Raw genomic sequence first — 7,168 nt, forward strand, 5'->3', positions numbered from 1 at the left:
TTGGAAAAATATAGGCCTATTCGTTTGCATTGACAATGAATGGTGACTGAAGAAACACAGCCTTAAAAAGATGCAAAGTCACCATAAAAGTAGGTAGTCCATGAACAATAACTGTCTTCTAAATCCATACGATAGCTTTGTGTGATAAAGCAAGTCGAATCATTTAGATCGGTTTTGTAAACTCCCGTTTAAGCCGATTGATACATTCCGAATCAAGATCAATTCCATAAACTCTTCTTTCTTATCAACGCGCCAAATTTTTCACGACTTAAATTTGAGCTATTATGCATGGCTACAGGGAACTTTATTTGGACCACTTATAATACTGTAGGCTACTTTGTGTCTCTTTTTTTTTTTTTTTTTTTTTTTTTTTTTGAGACCTTACATCTTCAGTCATCAATTATTGTTAATGCATGAACAAAAAAAACGAATTCTTCAATATTTCTCCAGTGTTGCACACAAGAAAAATGAAAACATATTTGGAACATGACTGTAGTCATGACATAATGACTTTAAAGGTTGTTTTACTTCATGATATATAAATGTGAAATGTGCTCAGTTACATCTTTGTGAAGTAACAACCAGTTGCATTTAACAATATACACATACATTGTACTTATACAATAGAACTCTTCCAACATATTGTCATCACCCTAGGCAGAACATTTGAGAGAAACATGTCCCGAGGTTTATTTCCTTTAATTGCAAAATGGAAGAGGCTTTCTTAGTTGCATAATGTTTTGTGTCAAGTTTTAAAAGCCGAGCAGTCGATAGAGTGGAACTCAGCAGGTGACTAACAAAGTGCCTTGGGAAAAGCCTCTAGAATATTGATTTAAATTTAGCCATACAAGCTTTGAGTGTTTATGAAAAGGTGTTTTAAATCTCACTTTAATTATACAGAGCAAACAAAAACACATCCCAGGGAGCTGAAAGATCAAGGTCTTCCATCTGTGTGAATTCATATTTAACTTTTAAACTTATACACGTACCCTATGTATAGGCCAAAGGGACGCACATGGCTCAGCAGCTGTTGTTGTGCTCTTGTTTTCCCAACAAACGGCTGTGTTTATCTGTGTATATTTGCTGTCATGATAATGGGAGACGGACACTCTGATGTTTCACTGATGTGCACGAGCAAAGAGACCGTAAAACTACAAGCATCATGTGCAAATGGCTAGAAAATAGACAGAGAGAGAGAGAGAGATATTTGACCTTATTTAAAGCCTTTGTATAATGACAGGATAAACATAAATATGTTAATTTCATCAAATGCGAATAGCAGCATACATTTTCACAAAATATATGATAATGTATAAATTATCTTGTCAAATATAATGCTTATCTGTATTATTCAGGTTGCTGTCTTTATTTTATGCTTATTGGTGGATGTTTCAGTTTATTGGGCTATATGCTCTCTCTATTTCAATTTCAGATTTAAAAGCTTAATTGGCGTAATAACGTTGCCAAATGTTGATAATTATAATAGATACGTTAACATACAATAAATATATTTATTTATTGCATTTCCCATTCGTTGCCCTTTTCATTTGGCTTTGTATACCTAGTTGATATGTTTTCACATCCTGCGTTTCACACGTATAGGAGTTTGTTTGTGTTAGATTTTCATTGAAAATCTTTATTGGAAAGAGATATTCCTAATTTGTTTACAATTTGGGAACAAGGCTAAAAAGTGTAATTCTGTTTCTACGTCATTTTGTGTGCATGTGGGGGAACAGTCTGTCTTGATTTTGTCTCTCTCTCTCTCTCTCTCTCTCTCTCTCTCTCTCTCTCTCTCTCTCTCTCTCTCTCTCTCTCTCTCTCTCTCTCTCTCAAAGTGCATACGCTAGAGGGAGCAGGTGCTGCAAGAGCCTGAGCCCTGTATCAATTTTTACATAATTAGTTCAATCAAGGGTTTTAGTTTTTTCCTTCGCACGTATTTTCATTTAAATTAAATAAATCAGTTCAAATTCAGATTAGGTGATTATTTCAGCAAATTGTATAGAACTAGTAAACTGAAAATGAAACAGTCATAGGCGGCATTTACAAAACATGCTATGCATTATATTTTATTTTATAAATTGTTGCATTCTAATCATAACTAATTTTCATGTTAGCACAATACCAGAGCATATGCGTTCAAAAGTTCTATCAGTATACACTCTTAAAAATGAAGGCTCTAACATGTTTTTTTGCAGCGATGCTCAGTGAACTCAGAAATGAGATTTTAAAATAACATTTTTTTTTCTTAGTGTGAAGAAAAATGTAAAAATGTAAAGAACCATTTTTCCAATATGAAGAACTTTTTGTGGAATGCTTGGATTTCCGTGAATGGTAAAGGTTTTTTTTATGAAACCATTAATGCCAATAAAGAACCTTTATAGTAAATAGTGTAGATACTGTAGATGTAGACAGACAAACAGATAGATAGATAGATAGATAGATAGATAGATAGATAGATAGATAGATAGATAGATAGATAGATAGATAGATAGATAGATAGTTAGATAGATAGATAGATAGATAGATAGATAGATAGATAGATAGATAGATAGATAGATAGATAGATAGATAGATAGATAGATAGATAGATAGATAGATAGATAGATAGATAGATAGATAGATAGATAGATAGATCTCAATTTAACAGCAGTTGCAGCAGCAGCAGTATATTTTTTGTATACTATATGGGAGAATTAGACCATTTTATGGCTACAGCACTGCCGCTGTCCATGGTGCTAAACACTGAGTTGTGGTCGAAGACGTGTCTATTAAGCTTTCCCTGTTTTTGAAAATGTAGGTGTCTGGTAAACATAAACTGACTTATCATTAGGTTGATACTTAGAAGTTGGCAGATACTATTGATACTTTGTAGCTTTTGGCCTTTATGATTCTTACAATATTTTTAGCTCTTTGCCTTTAATTAGACAAGAAAGTGAGTGGTGACGTGATCAAGACATGACTCCAGCCTGCATCTCCAGGAGCACTGCAGCTCTAATGTCAAAAATGACAACACAAATCTAATTTCATATGCAAAAGCAGTATATAGTTTATCATGATGTGAAAAGTGTTTAAATAAGAAACTTTTAATCCTGTCACATAGGAACCACTAACCTCACTTCACTAACCCTTTGTGCCTTAAATAGATGTTCTGAGGCTTTTTGCCACTAAAGGACAAACTTTCAATGTACTGATGTTATTGTTAAAGGGAAAATCCATCCGAAAATACAAATTCTGTCATCATTTTTTTTTTTTTTTTTTTTTTTTTTTTTAGTTTGACAGGGACATTGTACATTATTAAAACATTCCTGTAAATGTACCAGAATTAGCCAATGGCTATTTTTCATCCGTAGTCCCTGGACAAGATGTTACAAGTCAACCAAAAGAAAAAAATTATTAAGAATACATAATAGAAAATTTAATAGTTACACAATACAATAAAATCTATTTAAACAATTTTGGATCAATTAAAAACAATGCAGCAAAATACAAACAATAATAGGATGGCTAGCAGATATAAGATTCTAATGTTGACAAATCTGAGTACTGATTAACCAATTCTTCAATTGAACCCTAAATAAAGCATATGTGTCTAGATCTCTTATAGTTGTCGGAATAATATTCCATTCTTGTGCAGCTTTGACAGAAAAAGCAGACTGGCTAAATTGACTTCGTCTAAACGGTATGATACAGTCTTGTCTTAATGCACCTCTTGTAGAACGATAATCAGTTGTTCTAATACAAACTAGCTGACCAAGGGGAGAAGATAACCCATAAATCATTTTACACATCAAGCATACATTTGCATACTTAATCATGTTTTCCCAACTTAATAAATTATATTTTTTCAGTATTGGACAATAATGAGAGTGTACCGATTTCTTATCAAAGACCTTAAGTGTACATTTGTATAAGGACTCTAATGGTTTTAGAGTCACTGAACTCGCATGAGACCAGGTGGTTAAACAGAAAGTCATGTGAGAAATAAACATAGAATACATAAACATCTTAGCTGCTTCTAATGACATGTTATCTCTAGTAAGCTTAAAATTATAGAGATTAAACTGAACCTGCTTACAACCCTTTTTTACGTGAGCTTTAAATTTAAGTTTAGAATCAATCAGTATTCCCAGATATTTATATTGTGGCACTACCTGCAGCCTCACCCCTGACACGTAAACATCAGGCTCTTTATTAATACTGTTAGACTTAGAGAAAAACATACATACTGTTTTGGCCACATTTAGTTGCAAGCAATTCTCTTTTAACCATGCCGACACATTAACCATAGAATTCGTAAGGTCATTTGCAACTTGTGTCAGACTATTACCATGTATATAAATCACTGTATCGTCTGCTTACATTTGTATATTAGTGCCAGGACATGAAAGATGAAAATAATTTATAGTAAAAAGCATTGGACCCAAGATAGATCCTTGCGGAACACCAGTTGATATACCTAAATCATTAGATAGGTGATTATAGTCTAACACATTGAAATCTATCTGATAGATATGACTCTATCCAGTTAATTGTATGTAATGAGAAATTAAAACAAGCTAATTTAGACATAACGATTCTATGATTAACGGTGTCAAAGGCTTTCTTTAAATCAAGGAACACTGCTCCAACTACACCACCTTTATCTAAGAGAGTTTTAATATTTTCTATAAAAAAAAACAATTTGCGGTTTCCGTTGAGTATTTTGCTCTAAAACCAAACTGCATTGGATGCATTGAAAATGAACTACTACTCAAGTAAATGCTAATCTGTTCTGCAACTAGTTTCTCCATAATTTTGGAAATGGTGGGTAATATACTAATTGGCCTATAATTATCAATAGAAAAGGGGTCTCCACTTTTGAATATTGGAACAACAATCGCTGATTTCCAAACACTTGGGAATTTTCCCTGAGATATTGAAAGATTAATAACTTTACTAATAGGTTTAATTAAGGTCAAACTAGATTCTTTGAGCATAACAACATCCATACCATATTTATCTTTTGCTCTAGATGACTTAAGAGATCTAATTGTTCTCATAACATCAGAGTCACTAACTGGCCTTATTCTAAAAACAGGCTCCACTGTTGTAACTGGACAGGCATTAGTATACGCAGGCGGAAAACAATGAGTAATAGTTTCAACCGAATCAACAAAATGATGATTAAAAATCTCTACCATCTCAACTGGATTGTTTACTGATTTCCCTTTTACTTTAAGTTCTAGAATTTTCTTAACTTCAGTTTGTTGGCCAGTTAACTTTTTTAACTGATTCCAAATAATTCTAGGATTGCCTCTTGCTCGTTTTTTTCATAGTGAGGAAAAAATCTGCTTTAGCTTTTTGTAATTTCTTTACCACAGAGATCCTCAACATAGTAAATCGATATCTATCACTACTTAATTTAGTTTTAAGTGAGGTTTTCGAAGCATGATCCCTGTCTTTCATCAAATTCAGAATATCTACATTTATCCATGGGACCGTATTCTTTTTCTTTCTATGATTAAATTTACAGGTATAATCAGTAATAATATTTCCTAATCTTTTTGTAAAAATTTCACTATCTTCCTCATAATCAATACCCAATAATAGATTACCCCTGTCACGGTTGGTAAATCCTATGTCTTCTTGTCTCGTGTCTCTGTTGTTGTATGTGTCTGCGCTGATCAGAGGGGCGTGGCCGCTCATCAGCGCTCGTTCAGCAATCACTCATTACCTCATCACCAGCTGCAGTCTATCCATTCCTGTGTATATATCTCACCAACTTCTCATCTCCATTGTCAGATCGTTGTTTTGTGATGTCCGGTTGTGTTGATCCCTCTGCGTTCCAGTCCCGTGCCTTCGTTGTTCCTGTTCGTGTTCCTGTGGTCGTTATCTGGATTCGTCTTGTTTGTTCAGCACTCTCCGTCACCTTACTCACCGGATTAATCTGACCATTGGAGTCCCTGCGCCGCTAGCCTGTTACCACTGGACTCTTTCTTGCTTCATCATTGCTTTATAATAAATACTGAGTTTTTACTTGCATCTTGCTTCCGAGTTTCTATCATTACAGAACGATCTGACCCAAATGGAAGCAGCGAGTAACCCGTCAGAAAGTCTGGAAGACACTAAAGCGCGCTGTTCAGGCTTTAGTGGCGCAGGTGTCCGGGCTCACCCAGCAAATCCAACTTCTGCGAGCTCCTACTGCGCCGCCTGCACCGCCGATTCCCCAACCACCACCAGCGGACCCCTCCCAGTCGGAGCCCCGTCTACCGGCTCCGGAGCCGTATTCAGGTGAACCTAACTTTTGTCGAGCCTTCTTAACACGATGCTCAATGCATTTTTCTCTCCAGCCCCGAACCTTCCGTGAGGAACGAACCAAGGTCGCTTTTGTCTTGACGTTACTGACTGGGAGAGCGGCACTATGGGGAACGGCGGTGTGGGAGAACCAGGACGAATGCTGCGCCTCGTTCCAAGCGCTCTCCGCCGAAATGAAACAAGTCTTTGACCGCGCTGTGGCCGGTAGAGAAGCAGCCAGAGTGTTAGCCGACCTGCGTCAAGGAAGGAGATCCGTAGCGGATTTTTCTATCGAGTTCCGGACCCTGGCGGTGGAGAGCCAATGGAACGAGGAGGCGCAGTGGGACATGTTCCTGCATGGGCTGGCTGACCGCGTCCAGAAGGAGATATACGCCATGGACCTTCCCACCAAGCTCAACGACCTAATCGCTTTGGCGCTTAGAGTGGACGCACGGCTGTCCAGAGTGGAACAGCGAGCACAGCTCAACCGCCCTTCGGGAGGATTTGAAGGCCAACGTTCTGGAGGCGGGGACGCGGTCAGCCCCGTCTACGATCCCAAGCCCATGCAGGTGGGTCGAGCCCGGCTTTCCCGGGAGGAGAAGGAAAGGCGGAGATCCCAGGGCCTCTGCATGTACTGTGGAGGAGCTGGACACTTCGCCTACAACTAGGGATGCACCGAATCCAGGATTCGGATTCGGCCGAATATTGGGCTTTTTAACGGGGTTCGGTTTCTGCCGAACCTCATAATTATTTCCACCGAACCCTAGGCTTGCACCACGCGCGCTACGTCGAAGTCACCGATCAGTGAATGACATCAAAGTACCGCGTGAACGAATAGAGAGCAGACGGCTCCTTATGCTTTTGAATTGCTCTCGCGGTACTTTGATGTCATAAA

The sequence above is a fragment of the Rhinichthys klamathensis genome, unplaced genomic scaffold (assembly GCF_029890125.1).
Source record: "Rhinichthys klamathensis goyatoka isolate OS25496 unplaced genomic scaffold, OSU_Roscu_1.1 h1tg000133l_1, whole genome shotgun sequence".
NCBI classification, from domain to species: Eukaryota; Metazoa; Chordata; class Actinopteri; order Cypriniformes; family Leuciscidae; genus Rhinichthys; species Rhinichthys klamathensis.